This window comes from Falco biarmicus, chromosome 7 (genome assembly GCF_023638135.1).
Source record: "Falco biarmicus isolate bFalBia1 chromosome 7, bFalBia1.pri, whole genome shotgun sequence".
Lineage (NCBI taxonomy): Eukaryota > Metazoa > Chordata > Aves > Falconiformes > Falconidae > Falco > Falco biarmicus.
Genome location: NC_079294.1, coordinates 19,705,776 through 19,721,634, shown reverse-complemented (window position 1 = coordinate 19,721,634; position 15,859 = coordinate 19,705,776).

Here is a 15,859-nt window from a genome sequence, read left to right as displayed (position 1 = left end):
CTAGCTGGATCAGCAGTGGGACACAGCTCTTCAACTGTGTGCCATTGGTACAGATCCAGCTGAAGTCATGAAATAGCTGGCTTAATGAATCATTAATGGAATTCAGAGCATTTTATGTCTATGCCACTGGTGCAAATCCAAGTAAGATCAAGAGACTAGCTGGCTCAGTGGTTCAGTAATAGGAAGCATACTTCTACCTCCAGCTCACTGGTGCAAGTCTGGTAAAGGGTCAGGAAACTGGAAGTTTTGAGACATTCAAATACAAAGCTTTTCCAATGCAACTGTTGGTTTAAAGTCAGTCTATTATACATGATTACTTTCTGATATGTTTCAATAGTCTGTACTGATCTATAAATTTTGAAAAAGAGTAGTATAAGCATTTTCTGTGTAGCCACTGATATAGCACAATATTCATTGCTCTAGAAGAAGATACAAGAGGTGATTTCTCAAAACAATCCCCTCCTGTAGGCAAGCACCTAGGGAAAAGATGGAATGTGCACCACATGTTGCCTATGTAAGGCTAGCAAACCATCTGAATGTTCCAGTGGCCCATACCATACTCCATCCTTGTGAAACCATCTTTGAAGAGTCCTCCTGAGAACCCTGTCTGGGTTTACACCTCCAGCCAGGAGTAGGAACCTAGCTTCAGTGACTGTCCTAACTATTAGTGGGAGCGAAATGTGTTTTGGTTAGGGTAGAACTGCATTATTCCTTGCGCTGCACCAACATTTGCAGGGTCAGATTTGTCGATTAAGCAAATAGCCTCTGTCTGAGATTACGCAATGAGTGAAGCTGTTAACTTGTTAACAAACTGTATCATGACTTAGTTCATGCCTAACTGCAATACAGGCATTTGCAGCAATGACAGGCATGTGGAACACTCTGAAGGTGGCCCTGACAGACATCCATGTGTACAGCCTCTTTCCCTCATTGCCTCCTCCTACTCAGCTACCTACTGTGGTGTAACTTTTGAAATGGCACCGTATGCTCAAGGATACAACCTCACATATACTCTCAGAAACAAGAACATCTGGAATAGTGACATTTACTGACCTTATATGGTATGATTTTGATGGCTCTGTGACAGTGACAACCATGTGAGTGGTCTCCAGTCTGATTCCCTTATAGCCCTTTTTTGCACTTATACTCTGGGCAACCATAAAAGCAAATGTTTCTCCTTCCCCATCATCCTGCTCAGGAAAATGGTTATAGGGAAAACATATCTTCTGATTATTTAATGCACAAAGCAGGTCTATCCAGCTTATCTCTTCTTTGTCTGCAATTTCAGATGTTACTGTTTTGCTGCTCAGATGAAGAAATGCTTCTGTCTCTACAAGCCTTTGGATGAATGTTCTGTAGGTCTCTCTCCAGGGCATGTTGGACCAGCGTGTTTTATTGCATTACATACATGTTTCTGCCCAGACATTCCCAGACAGAATTCAAGAAGTGCCAGGCAGGGAAGTTCCAAACTGAGGTATACCCTCAGCTTTGTTCCAAGGGTTTGAATCCATCACTAAAGAGCAGTGGAGGTCCTGCAGATCCTGTGCAAAGGATTATCTTTCGGTTCATAATCATTATCTTTTTGTTCATCATCCATTGAGCTGGTCCTACTACAAGTCTTATTTCTCTGTACCACCCTAAAGAAGGTACACCAGATATTTTGCTGTAGTTACTCTAATCTGCCAAAGTAGGCTTTTTGAGAAAAACAGTACACTAAAGAAGAGCTTCCGTTCTTTCAGAATAATTTGGAAATGGTGCCAGCCAAAGGTAACCTTCAAGGACTTTTGCAGGGATGAGAAGCTTGATGCTTCCCAGTATCAATTCTTCTGGGTCACTGCCCTCACTGACAACCCTCCAATGCACAGCCCATCTGAGAGCAGGACCAAGCTCTTTGAGATAGGCATTCAATATGTGTGACATCTGACTACAAATACAGTTCTGTTGATTCACTACTAGTATGGGTGCCTGGCACAAAATAAATGAATCTTACTGTGACTCCACGCGAGTGGTGTTGACACATTCAATTGTCTGTGCTTCGTTTGCTGCAAAAAACAGTAGCTATTTTAGAAAAGCAGTTGATGAGTTTAGCATACACAAAGAGTAGACAGATTTAAAAGACATCTTACTGGCACATTCTATTTCTGAGATTTCACTTTGACAAAACCGCCTCATTAAGGACTTGGATATGAAAAGCAGGAAAATGCTTTTGGATCTCATGTAAACTAAATTCAGAATTTTGATGAGCTGAATCAGTTCTTTCCATACATTATTTTCCTTTAACTGTATTTCCCCTTGTTTCCGTGGAAGAGATGAAATAAAACTTTAAGGAATCTTGGTCTTTATTAATAAGCAAGACATCTCCAAACTGTATGAAATAAGGCAGAAAGAGGTAAGAGAAGGTAAGTATTTTGAACCCATGATTAAATTAAAATATCTCAGAATGAATTAGCCACAAATGTTCATCACATATTGTGGCCAAAAGTGAACAAATGACAGCTTGCTTCTGTAGGAAATCTTGTGGTGTTTGTTTTGACTTAATAGAAGCATTAAAAATACTAGACCAGATCCCCTAAGGAAGAGGAGGATACTGTAATGGAGAAGGGCAGGTGCAATGTCCTGCCAGCTTGACTGAAGGCAAATTCTCCAACATTCATTGAAGAACACTGTTCAGAGTTTCAGCTCTGAACGACATGCTAGTGGGTTTCAAAGAGTTTGTCAGCCCTCAGACATATAGAACTATATCAACAAATAAAATTCAGGCAAAAATTGAGTAGCCATGACTTCCCCAGAAATATTTTTTTGCTGTGATCCATAGGCTATGCCTATAGAAATAGTCATGTGTACTGTCCTTGATGCCTAGTCAGTGATGGTGTGAGAAGATTTGGTCTCTGTTCATTTTTTATGAGATTACTTGGTTTTCTGCTCCTCAAGAACAAAATCAGTATCTTATTTGCTGTTTCTGCTTACACATACTTGCATTGTAGACCAGTGAAAAAGGCTTGTCACCTCTACACATATAAGGTTACCAGATGACACAAATGACATGGCAAGTTTATGAGCCTTTATATGTAGTCATGTTGAATGCAAGATTGTTTTAATACACAGGCCCTGTGTATTATTAGGGCTTTATGTATTTTTTGGTTTAGATAAGGCTAAAAAATGTTGGATGTGTTTTGCAGTAGCTTATTTAGTCTTGCTCCAGAACTCTGTTACCTCAGCTTCATCTCAGATGCTTTAATTCCCAATACAGACAGGCTGTTGGTATCAAAAATCTACTTCTCCCACAGTTAATCCAAGTTCAAGCAGAAAAGCACACAGAAAAACAAGCTTTCCAGTAACAGACCTTTCTTTAAGTCTTTTCATTTTCATCCTACTCTTTAGTCCTGTATAGGCTTAACTTCCATCTGTCCTGCATCGCTTATTTAAAATGCTAACGTAAGAGCTATTGCCTTAGTATCCAAGTATATCACAATCAATGTATTTATCCTGATGAGGTCTGAAAGATTAGCCACTATTACTCTGGGTTTACAGAGAGAGGGGTAACAGTTGCTGGCTGCATTGCAACTGACTCGCTGATGGATGCTGTGGTACCACGGTTTCTTGATTAAGGACCTGTCACAGTCTCCTTGGCTCCTGCTGAAGCAGCATATGGGCACACACTTGGGTCTTACCTCGACAGAAAGACAAACCTGGACAGGGCATTCAGCTGCGACCTGAAAGTTCAAAAGCGCTTCAGCTCTCCAGTCAAATAGTGGATTTAAATGTCCACCTCTGAGCGTGCTAGGCAGCAAGCTGTCAGCTTTTCTGGGTGGGATAAGGCTTTCAAGTCCCTGTTGTTCACAGGGCTTGTACTTCAAGTAAATAAATAGTTATTGCTAAACCAGTGGGTGAATACCCAAGTGTGACTGACTGTTTGTGGTATTAAAGAACTCACTTGGGAAAAGGGAGACCCGGGTTCTAGTCACAATTTTAATCAACATTTAATCTACAACTGAAACAGAGGCTGGAAGTGAAGTGTTTCTCTGTCCAGATCCTTGCTTCTAAGTCAAAGAATCACATTCATGACCTAATTCTTTTTTTCTCTCTCCCCCACTTAATTGAAATCCTTCTTTTCCCTTTTTACTACACCTGTCAATACTGAAGTTTTAAGTCCAACCTATATAAATAGATATACTCACATTAAATCTTACTGTCATTAATGCAAACAGTTAAATACATGAAGCTAAACGTTCTCACAGAATCAATCCCATCTGAAAAAAATTGATTGTTTTATCTTCTGGCCAAACAGAAAAGGTTTTAATAGATTATTCGACCAATGCAGGAGTTACTGGACAAAATTATAAATACTAAAAAGTTTTTTTTCACTGAACATTCAGTTCAACCCTAAATGAAAATTATTTCTCACTTTGATTTTAATTTAGATCTTATTTGCTTGACTTTTATTAACCCATATTAGCATTTTCCAAAGAGAAAAAAATTTGGAAAAGAAAAAATAAAGTCTCTTGAAAATGTTAGCATTTCAGGTAGTGTTGCTGTACCCGAGAAGCAGATTTAAAATTGCAGGTGCATCTCTACTTCATCCTACTCCACTCTTCTCACCCCCACACCCTCTCTCCACACCTGATCCTTATTCCTCTCTGGCACTGCACTCATCAGACTCCTCCATCAGCCAATGCATTTCACTCTTATGGCAGAAATCTGTGCAAGGTTTTAATATGGTCTGGCAGAAACCACTCACAGATGGGTCTGAGGAGTGCCAGAGACAGCACAGTAACCCATGTGAATGGGAGGCAGGGTCAGTGGAAACCTGGAAAGGTGAGAAAGGACCTTCCTCTTTAGTCTGTTTTATAGGCTTGCCACACCTCACGGAATGCCATCCCAAGAGACGACTCTGGAAAAAGAGTATTTCTGACTACACCAGCAGTTTGCATGGTCAAATTCTTGTTCCTTTGAGCCAATTTTATTAGAAAAACTGGTATTTTACCACCTCATACAAACCTTGTCTCATATTTGATTGCAACAAGTTTCATCTAAAGAAGGAGTGACAGTTAGTTAACAATGTGTACATTTATCTTTATTGTCTAATTCTGAGATATCACTTTTTGTTTATATGTTTTTAAATACTTAGAAATTAGATAAGATCTTTTACCCATCTTTTAAAGATTAGGAAACTGAGTCAAGACCATGTGTCCAGAAATCTTCAATCCCAGCCCAGTAGCTGTTTAGGCAAGCTGACTCTTATAAGCCACTTACAGAAGTTCAGAACTACTACCTATATGGTAGCCCCTGAATGTAATTATATCGTCACATAGTCAAAGGATCTGGAACAAACATCTTGAATATATACAATTTTTGTAATGCCTTCCTGTATGGTACTTTCAGTCATCTGTATCTTACCATTCCTTTGGGGTCTACCATCCTCTTTAGTGCACCTAAATTTGTGAGGCTGAATATTGCTCCACGTGCCGGCATGGGTTCACCACTACACTGTGTAAAGGGCTGTTCATCTAGACAGTAGCATACTGATTTACTGTACACCCCGTAGGTGCTGCTCAATTTACAGAATTACTTGAGTTAGAAAACAATCTAATTTTATTCCATCAGTTGTCCAGTTACTTTGTTTAGAATAGATGGCATTAAGGTATTTGTGAAGTAACTTTAGATCAATGTTTAAAATTCATAATGTAGCAGCACAAATACACTTTAAAGCACACTCATAACTAGTAAAAATACCTTTGTATGATTTAAATCCTTTTTCTAGGATATTGACTGCTCTGTTTGCTCTGCCTCTGTAAAACATGATGACCAGTTACAGACTAGCAATGACAAACTGGTATCAGGTCACACCATTTCTCTTGTATTCTACCGTTAACTGTTGTTAGCTTGATTTCTTCTTATCCAAACACATGATTTTTTCAATGTATAGCTCATAAATTGGCAATACATTGGTACTAAGAGTACAATTCTGAATATATTGCTACACTGTCTCTCTGAAATCAAAGGAACTATAGTATGTCAGTTTCCATTTTGGGTAAAAATAATGTATTGGTACATTTACATACTATCAAAATAAAAATGTTCTTATTTCTCCACAGTAGAAAGCTCAGCCTGTCTTACAATTTTGTCCCTGCAATTTCAAAATGCTCACTCTGTAGCAGTGTAGTCTGCTTCTGCCAGGTAGCTTCCTCTCTGGTTGCAGTATTAGCATCCCAACACCCATCAATCTGGTGGATTAGTCCCCTAGAGCAAGAAATCTCCTTCACGTTATTTCTGTCTTGGACATGGGCCTTCTTATTCTCTGAAAGAGCTCTGCAGGGGCTCTGCTTAACGGGTTTGACATTTCTAAACTGTCGCAGATTTTGAATTGTCATTGCAAAAAAACCCTCTTGGATTCCCGTTCACACAGCATTGCATTTTTTATGTTCACGGCTTACAACACAAGATCTTGGAGGCCCTAAATTTGAATACCACAGACAAACTTGTCACACTATTTGACAACTTAGAAAGCCCTTTTTTATCTAGCTGACCTTACGAAGTTTGTCACAGCTTGCAGATAAACCTGTTGTGGGAATGTGGTATCCTTTTACTTCCTTGCTGTTCTTAGACTATATTCAGATTTCAAGTGTCATTAATTCCAAGGGTGACGTTACCTTGAGCAGTAATCCAGATGTTTTCTCCCAACTATAAGAAAAATAGTCTTACTTTTTTATACGACAATGTTATGGAAGGGTTAAGATTTAATCTTAAGAATTTAGTAGTCGTCATGCATCCTAGGTTCAAACAGTCAGTGTTAAGGTACCGTGGTTGTTTGAAATTAATCTTTGTATGTTTGTAAGCAATAAATTCAGGTTCTAACAAAAGGGTAGCCCTGGAGGATGAAGGAAGACAGGCCCAAGGCCAGCGATTTCAGGCCAAGAAAGAGTAAGAGATGAGATGACCTGGTTTAAGACCGTATATGGGGACTACAAAGGAGAATAGAGAAGTGGGCGAATTTGCAGACCCTCAGGACCACCAAAGACCTCCACTCTGGACAATTAGGCATGCACAAGAAGAAGGATGAATATTATAATTGGGTTTGGGTAATCTCATGAGTCTGTATGTCTTTTCCAGGAAATATGCATATATATATTGCATATATTTACATGTACTGCATAAAATGAGCTACCTGAGAGAAGGAAGCCGTGTGCGTTAGGTGGAACGATCCCCCGTGCATCCAGCACTGCAATAAAGAATGCCTGCTTCTTAATGCTACATTGGTGTTCAGTTTTCTTATTCCTGATTTCAGTGACAATTTCATGAAATATGAAATACTATGTTGAGCGCTCAAATCTCTTTTTCATTTAGAACAGTGTCTCTGTGTATATGTAGACATATCTAAAAGCAAGGGTGTGCGTGTGTATGTGTGTGTATTCCAAAATTATTTTTCATTTCTGTTATTACTTATCGTACAAGTAGTGAGGAGTTCGGAGCCTTTGTCAAAATTTCCAGTAACTGTTACCAATTTTGATGCAAGCTGATCACCCTAAAACATAAATGACTTTATGAGATGCTGAGCATCTACCTATCAAATGTATAAATGCAATTGTGGCTTTGAGGTTCCCAGTATTAACAGACGTATTTAGAAACCGTGAGCTGCTCAAGATCACATAGTATTTTAGAGCAGGAAGCAGTATAAGCATTCTGATCTTCTGGTGTCCATGGTTTGTTTCAGCCATGTACACAATACTGTCCGTTTTAGTTAAACAGATACTCCCTACCTACATTTAGTACAGAATTTTCCAGTTCTTTATCTGAGATTTATTCACTTCTCTTTGTAGATCAGTTCCCATTGGTTCCCAATGGGAAAACTTTCTGCAGACACACTGGAATTTTATCATTTCCGCCTGTTCTTTCCAAGAGTAAGTAAAGCCAATAGACCTATAACTTTGAATTCTGTATTTAAATATAGCCAGGTGGTATGTATTTGTTTTACGTAGGGTCCCACCTCACTATTTGAAAGAACACTTTTCTTAAACATGATCTGAGTGTTATTTTCTCTTGTACTTACTTTTGGAAGAGATTGTTTGCCATTCATTTTCTGTGTACTTCAGAAGACTATCTTCATCTCTCTGGAAGTCCTTTTCTGTCTCCATTGGTCAGGCTGCAGTATAATTGTAAAAGCTGCTAAGTATAGAAAAGTATCTGTTTAGTAGGTGAGACCTCTGAAGGATTTTCAGCTTAGCTTTGTAGAAGCAAGCAGATTTTTTTTTTCTGTTACTGTTACAGTGTTAGGGATAAGGGAGGTAGTCTTTCAAGTAGAAAAAAACTGGTATTTCCACATGGTATCATCAGTTTTACAGATAAGATGCCTGTAGAGATGCTCATGTAAGAGACCCTTTAAAATATGCTCCATATATTGATACAAAGTATAATTAATATTAGAATTCAATTAAAATTTTATAAGCTGTTGTTTTTTTCTGACACAAGTTCTGGTGAGGGCAAGTACTATATGGGATCTTGAGTTTCAGACATCATTAAGCTTTGGAGATATTAATAGTTTTTTGCCATCAACTTGTGTTAAATTCATACAATGCTGTTCTTGATTGTGGAATGGATTCTTGTAATGATGACTTGAAATTTGCAACAGTTTGGAAGTACCTTTGTGCCCTTCATTGCCTAGGGCTTTTAGGGAAGCTCTAAGTCTTGGTAGATATTGTCAGTGATCCTGTTGCACAGTGCAAAGTAGAGCGTACTGCCTTAGGGCGTGTGGCAGTACTGCAGCCAAGCTGCCTGATTACACCAATGACTCACTTGTAGTCAAGAGTATTTAAAATAACATTTTCTTTTTCATGTCTAATAAATTTTGCTGGCATCCAATTGAGTGTATGGCCAAAGTGGATGTTCCTGGTTCTTTCACCTCTCACAGCTGTGTTTCCCCATGCTCTCTCTTGCATTGGCTCTAGCAACTACATATCACAGGAAACATCAAAGTGACTGAACTGCACCAATGGAGTAACCATATTTTTCTTTTGGTGGTTCAATATTCTGTTGTATCAGTGAGTTGATCTAATTCATGAGTGCAGTCGTTAGGAAAGGAATGGATAGAAAGAAAGAAAAAGGTGTTGGAAGGGAGGAAGAACAGGCTTGTCCCCTTCACTGGCAACATAACAGGAAAGTTTACCTCTAAGTAAACCTTGTGACAGCGGTGTTATTTTTAAACAGAACTGTGAGAAAATTATTGCTGTAATGTGAAACTGTGCTCTCACTGTGTCCTCCAAACATACAGTTCCTATGACCCTTTTTGGTTTAATCCCTTTCTCTCCTAATTGCCCGCTTCTCCTGTGTTGTGGGACTTCTAATTCACTTCTAGTGTGACTTGCAAGCTGTAACTCCCTTTTCACTCCACAGACTATAAATGGAGGATCTTGCAAGTGCTTGGCCTCTTAACTCTCCCTTAATTCGAATTGTAAATTGGCATTCTTTACACCTTTGAGCAGAACAATCACCATCTGCCTTCCTGAATCTGTAAGGCTCACTTCAGTGAACTAGAAATCTGTACTCCACTCTTCTCACCCTTGGAATCACAGAACAGTTGAGGTTGGAAGGGATGTCTGGAGATCACCTGGTCCAACTTCCCTGCTCAAAGCCAGATCAGCTAGGGAAGGTTGCTCAGGGATGTATCCAGTCAGGTTTTGAATATCTCCAAGGATGGAGACTCCACAAGCTCCCTGGGCAACCTCTTCCAGTGCTCAGTCAGCCTCACAGCAAAACATCTTTTTCTCATGTTTAATCACCCTGTACTTCAATTTGGTTCTGTTGCTTCTTGGCCTTTCATTGGGTACCACTGAGAAGAGTCTGGGTCCGTCGTCCCCACCTCCTCCATGGGAGAAATGCTCCAGCCCCTTAATGATCATCATGGCCCTGTGCTGGGTGCTGGACTTCCTCCAGTATGTCCATATCTCTCTTGCACAGGGAAGCCCAGAACTAGGCACAGCACTCCAGCTGGAGACAAGTTGCTCTAGAGAGTACACTTCTTGTAAGGTGACCTGCAGCATGTGAATCTATGAATAGAGGTTTAACAAGGTTTACTAGAGAAACTCTTGAAGCAAGCAAGCAAAACTGTTATAAAACCAAAAGAAACAAAGGCCAGGGCCAGTACCTCCATCCAGTCAGGGAAGTGGGATGACAGGAAGAGTTCCTGGGGACAGTGCTGGATTCCTCACCTCAGGCTTATTCAAGAGTTAAGGTCAAGTTAGGCTTATGTTAGGCCCTGGGAATGAGAAATGGCACACATATGGCAAATGAGAAGGGGCTTCAGTTGAAACCAAAGGCAGACAAAGACTGCTGCTGGACTTCTTCCTTGAGCATACCTTAACCAGGGTGCTCCCACTGTCTCGTGGTGTAAATCTGTCTGGGGATGGAGCTAGGGTTGGGGTGAGACTACCAAGAAAGCCTGATCCAAGACACAGAGTAAGAAAGGGGCTCACTGGGGATCACACAGTTATTTGAGGGGAATTCTCCCCACCGCACTAGCTGGCCTGAATATGTGGCAGAGTAACTGGTCTTGGGCTCAATGTACATTAACAGTCAAGATTAAGATTATGGCTCTGAGGAAGGGAAATCTAAGACATGCAGTAAGGCTGGTGCTCAGAAGAGGTTGCCGGCATAATTTAAAGTAAGGTTGAAAGCAAAATAAACACATTGCTTCTTAAAGCTGCATTTATTATTTTCATAGGATTATTCATTGGAAAATCTTTTGCTTTTACATTTTCTTCCTTGCTTTGCATCACATATCCGTACATGGTAGTGCATGACTTTTCTATTTGCAGTCATGAAACTCACGTTGTCACAGTTCTGATAGGTCTCAAAGGACCTGGTGTGTGCCAGCTGAGAAACTAAATCCATCTTGCTTCTCTCAGATGGGTAAAAGAAATTCCAGGTCATTAATTAGTTTTTATTTTTTATGCAAGGTCTCAAAAAGTTGTGTGAACTTTAGTAACAGAGGCTTCACCTACCCTTAAGTGGTAGGTACAGCTGTTAAAACAATTGAAGTAAAATGAGGCAGAATTTTCACAGAAATTTTTGAATGTTAGTGTCCTCTGGTCATCTCAGAAGTAGGCAAGCTGTATTAATTTCATTTTACAGTTGAAGAAACTAGAAAGGGAAAGATCAAGTGACTTCTTCAAGAACATAGAAAAAAAAGTTCTTTGGGACTGGCTGAATATGCTCCATACTCTTCTGTTCCATTTTCTTGCCTATAGACTGTTTCTATAGACAATAGAAATATTCCGCATTTATTTAAAAAAAATGCTTTTAAAATATGCCCCATAGTCTTAAAAGAAGAAAGGGCTTCTCAAATCAGAGCTTGAATTAAATGGGTTTGGATAATGGAGGCAAATGAAGAGACTGATTATATGTCCCACAAAGATGTAGGGTGCCCTTTCCCTCCAATGTTATAGCACAGGTTAGTTGTTTCTGACTATTTTTGCTCATCTCAAGAGCAGCGGGAAATGGTGGAATGGCAGCATCTTTCCCTCATCCATTCAAGCACGGCATGGCACTGCATAAGGAAGCAAAGCTAGTTCCAAGCACTTCTATATTTTTATGAGAGGTTTCCTTTCCTAGGTATTCTGGTTAATTATTCATCAGGCTTACTCCCTTTCAGGTTTTCCTTAAGAGTTATGCCCACTGGTTAAAATTCCAAGTTTTGAATCTCCATACTAATTAGACTAATGACATATTTCATTTGTTGCCAGAAGATCATGGAGAACTAGAAATGAGGAAACAGACTATATGCCTTGTGTAACCCAAAGGAGGAGATGAGGAGGTGTGGAAAGGTAGGGGGCATTACAGGAAGATTGCTGTGATAATGGAACCTATGATCTGGTTCAAGGTAGAAAGGAAAGAACCAGAGGAGGAGGAGATGACTAAGAATGAGTGAGAGGAGAAGAGGTAAATGAGGATAGTGTGGAGGTAGTAAAGTCAGACAGTGAAAAGACTGAGCAAGAGAAAAAGACAGCTATATCACATCCAAAAACTGCAGTGAAGAGAGAGGTGGAGGGATGGAAGAGGTAAAAGTAGAGAATTTTGCTATTGTCTTCTGTTCAGAAAGTAATGGGAAAGGGAAACAGACAAAGGAAAAGGATTAAAATCTAGAAAATATCTGAAAATGTAGAAGAGGCTACAGTGGCTGATGACAGGGGAACTTTAACGGAACAGTAATTTTGACTTTGGCCTTGTGAGTTGTAAATAATATATATTGCTTCTGTGAGTGGAAGTACATTATTTTCTATTGATGGCGTAGGGGATCTGCTTATACAGTTTCTGCAGCAATATATGAGAAGAGGTTTTATAAGTTATCCCTTCTTTTTGTTATCATCTGCATCATTCTTACATTTACTATTTTACAGATGCCAGCATCCATTTGACACAGTAAAGGAAAAAGACATACACAAGAATTCATCACTCACTGATTCCTTCAAGAATTTTGATGGATTTTTCTTTCTTAAGAAAAACCCTTGTTAGAGCATTTTAGATGGAAGTGTATGGATGTTTTTAAGTAGTGATTAAACCATGCCTTCATGCCTCTTTAACTAATGTAGCACAGGTGATTTTGCCTGTAATTTACAGAGAGAAACAGATTATACTATCCATGTAGTGCTTTTTTTCACCTTTAGAACAGGAATTTTTAACAAGTCTGATGTGGAGGACTGTTTGCTATACAAAGAAGCAAAGTCAGAGGGTATTTGACACTGGAAACTAATTTTGTTCTAAGGCATAAAATTAAAATCATGATAAGGTGAGGAAGTCCCTACCTCAGCAAGGCATGCACCTGGATCCTGGATCAGAAGTAATTATAGATATGAGTGATATTTGACGAAAGAAATATTCTGAAACAGCTAGCAGTGTTCAAAGTGGAGATTATTTAGAAAAAGCCTTGTTTCCACACAGAGCATCAGCTTTGATCTTTAATGATGTCCTTGTTTCACAGTTGACATTCAATAGCCAGGAACCTGATCACGTAGGCATCCCCTAAACAGCATGTTTTCTATGGAAGCTTGCATCAGGTAAAGCTGCCCATGGCTGAGATGAGGTTCCTACTCCCTCTAGTGCAGCAAGTGTGAATTCAAGCACTGTCTGACTGCTTTTTAAAAAAAGCTCAATGACCTAAAAGAATTTAATAACAATTTTTGTGACAGAAGTGGATTTAGGTTTGGGCATTGATTTACTGAGAATTCAGGCAAGCTGTCATGAGAACAATACTTATAAATTCTCAAATGATTTGACTGCTGTGGTCCTTAAAGATTCACATCAGCTTAAAAAGTGAGGTGGTGTTCTGACTAAAACCAGCTCTGAATAGTGACGAGGGTCTGGAAGTTGTGTTTCAAAGGTGCTATAACTCGGGAATGACAAGTCAGATGTAGATGCCTTGATCCTATGTATGGAAAGTAGATGAGAGACCAAAGATGCAGTGACTGGAGTGGAGAGCTGCCTGCAGGTAGTCAGTACAGATTTGGATTTTTAGGAAGGGGAAAAGGCACTCTATGTCCAGTGTTAGCTCTTGCCTTTCACTTCCCTGCACCTGTTCTGGCATCACTTGTGTAAGTGGAGCTAGAGCACTTGTACGTGCACAAGAGTAAATCTGCTCTCCTAGTCCTTTCTGGAGCGTACATGCCTGACTCAAGTGCCTACAAGCATTCTTTACATTAACAAAGCAGAGATCCCCATTCACTTCGAAAATGCAGTAGGCGGCGAACAGAGACCAAAAGTGTTTCCCCTACCCTTTGCCCTACCACTAGGCTAAGTGCTTTTTCACTCCTTTTTTAGGTTCCTCTTTTCAGCAGAAGCGGAGGGATAGCCAGATTTGTTAGGGACTTGTCCTGGAAGGGAGGAGCTGGTGGTCTGAACACCTACCTCCAGGTTGAAAGGTGTAAACTCCTGCTTCTTGGGTGAGTGTTTTAGTCATTAAACTAAATATATAAAAACTGGGTATGTCATTACTGCTTTGACTGAAGGCACTGAGTGGGCCAGTCCTCTGAATTTGCATGAAGCATTCTATAGGCATACTATAGACTTCTTGGGGACGTAAGTGATGCTCTGCCTGGTTTCTGGACTGCAACCAGCTTAGATGGGAACTAGGCGACTAGTTATTCAAGCTGGAGTAGTTCTGGGCGTGCTGAAAAGCAGAATTACAGCCACCTAAGGAGTGTTCATGTTAAAAAGGACACATGCAGACAGCTGGTACAGCTGCAGGTCATGGTTTTCAGCTTAGACAACTAAGTCCGTCTGTCATAGATGCCATGATTTCTCTTTGGATTGGTCTTTGAATTCTTCTTTACCACATTTTTATCTCCTACAAATAACTTTTGCTTTCCAAGTAAAAAATGCTTACTCTTATTGTTTCATGTGAGAGGTTGGCTGTTGTATTTCACAAAGAAGTGAACTGCAGCTTGATTCTGCAACACTAACTGCAATTAGCAGTTGGGTCCAATGCAATCAGTCCACTGAACTGGAATCAATTGTATGTCGTGATGCAAAATTACTTGAAACCTCTAGAATAGGAATTTTAGAGAGCCTGCTGACTGTTTCCTGCAAAGCTGTGTGGTTTTGGCTAAGTTTTTCTGAAACTGCCAGCCCACTTCACTTGCAAATAGCAGCATAGAATTTTAATGGAACTAATGGGCTGCTTTTCTGCAGAAGCTTAACTACACTTGCGCTTCAGAGACTGGCATGTACCATATGCCTGTGAGTAACTCCCCACATACCAAAAGTTGCAGATCGAGGCCTCTTCTACAAAAATCTCAGCGTACACTGGCTGAGGTCTCATGTTAATCATCCCTTCCTGAAATGAAGAAACCACCCAATATTGAAAGTAACTTGGGAGGTCAGGATGATAATTTAAAAGAGTTTCTAAAAGGTGATGCAAATGCCAGGCAGCGGCTCTAAGTCTCAAACCCATTCAGTCCTTTGAAGTCTCTGATTGCTCTCTGTTGATGTTACTACCAATACCTCCCCTTTCCACAGCACCTACAATCCTAAAGAAGCCCCAGAAGTGGTGGTATGATAAAGTGGGCTGCAGAACAACCAAGACATCACTAGAAAAACCATTTCCTTTCTTTACATTCCGGTCATATGGTACATATGAATAAACATTCATATGGAAGACTTGTGTTAGAAAGTAGTGTTACCTCTGAACTTTCAGAAATATTTTGCACGTCAAACCAAATCAGTTTAATGTTACTGCCATCTTTCATTTCCTTATGTTATTTTTTCTGTGCCTCTCTATAGTCTTCTTCCAAACAAATCTTTTCTTCTCCCTGTCAAACTCCTGTCCACGGCATCTGGTGGCTGGCCATTGTAGACACAGCAGGGACAGACAGTTCTTGTTTTGCCGTTTGCTGTGACCTTAAGAGTCATTACATTTTCTTTCCCTTCTAATTTTAAATTATCTCTTATCAGAGGTTTTCTATAATTTATATATCTAATCCCTTCTTAGAGATCTATTTCTGACTGCTTAATATCATATAAGACATTTTAAACACATATTCTGTTAAATTAATGATCTCTTACTGGTTTTCCACAAAGATTGCACATTATGCATTGGCAATACAGGTGTAAATTGTTACAAGATGCTTTGCTCAACCACTTTCTCCCCAGCTACTGCCAGTAAAAGGGACCTCATTCTCCCTTACAGTAAATATTTTATTACCTGAGTCACCTGTTGTGTCACCTGAAAGGCTGTGCCCTGGAGATGTGGGGGTAGGGCTCTCTCAAAGCTCCCTGCACAGAGCACTTCACCAGGCTTTGCTACCATGAGGGAGACAGGGTCAGATGGGCAATCCTAGCTCATTGTCAGTGACACGGCATTTGGATGACAAAA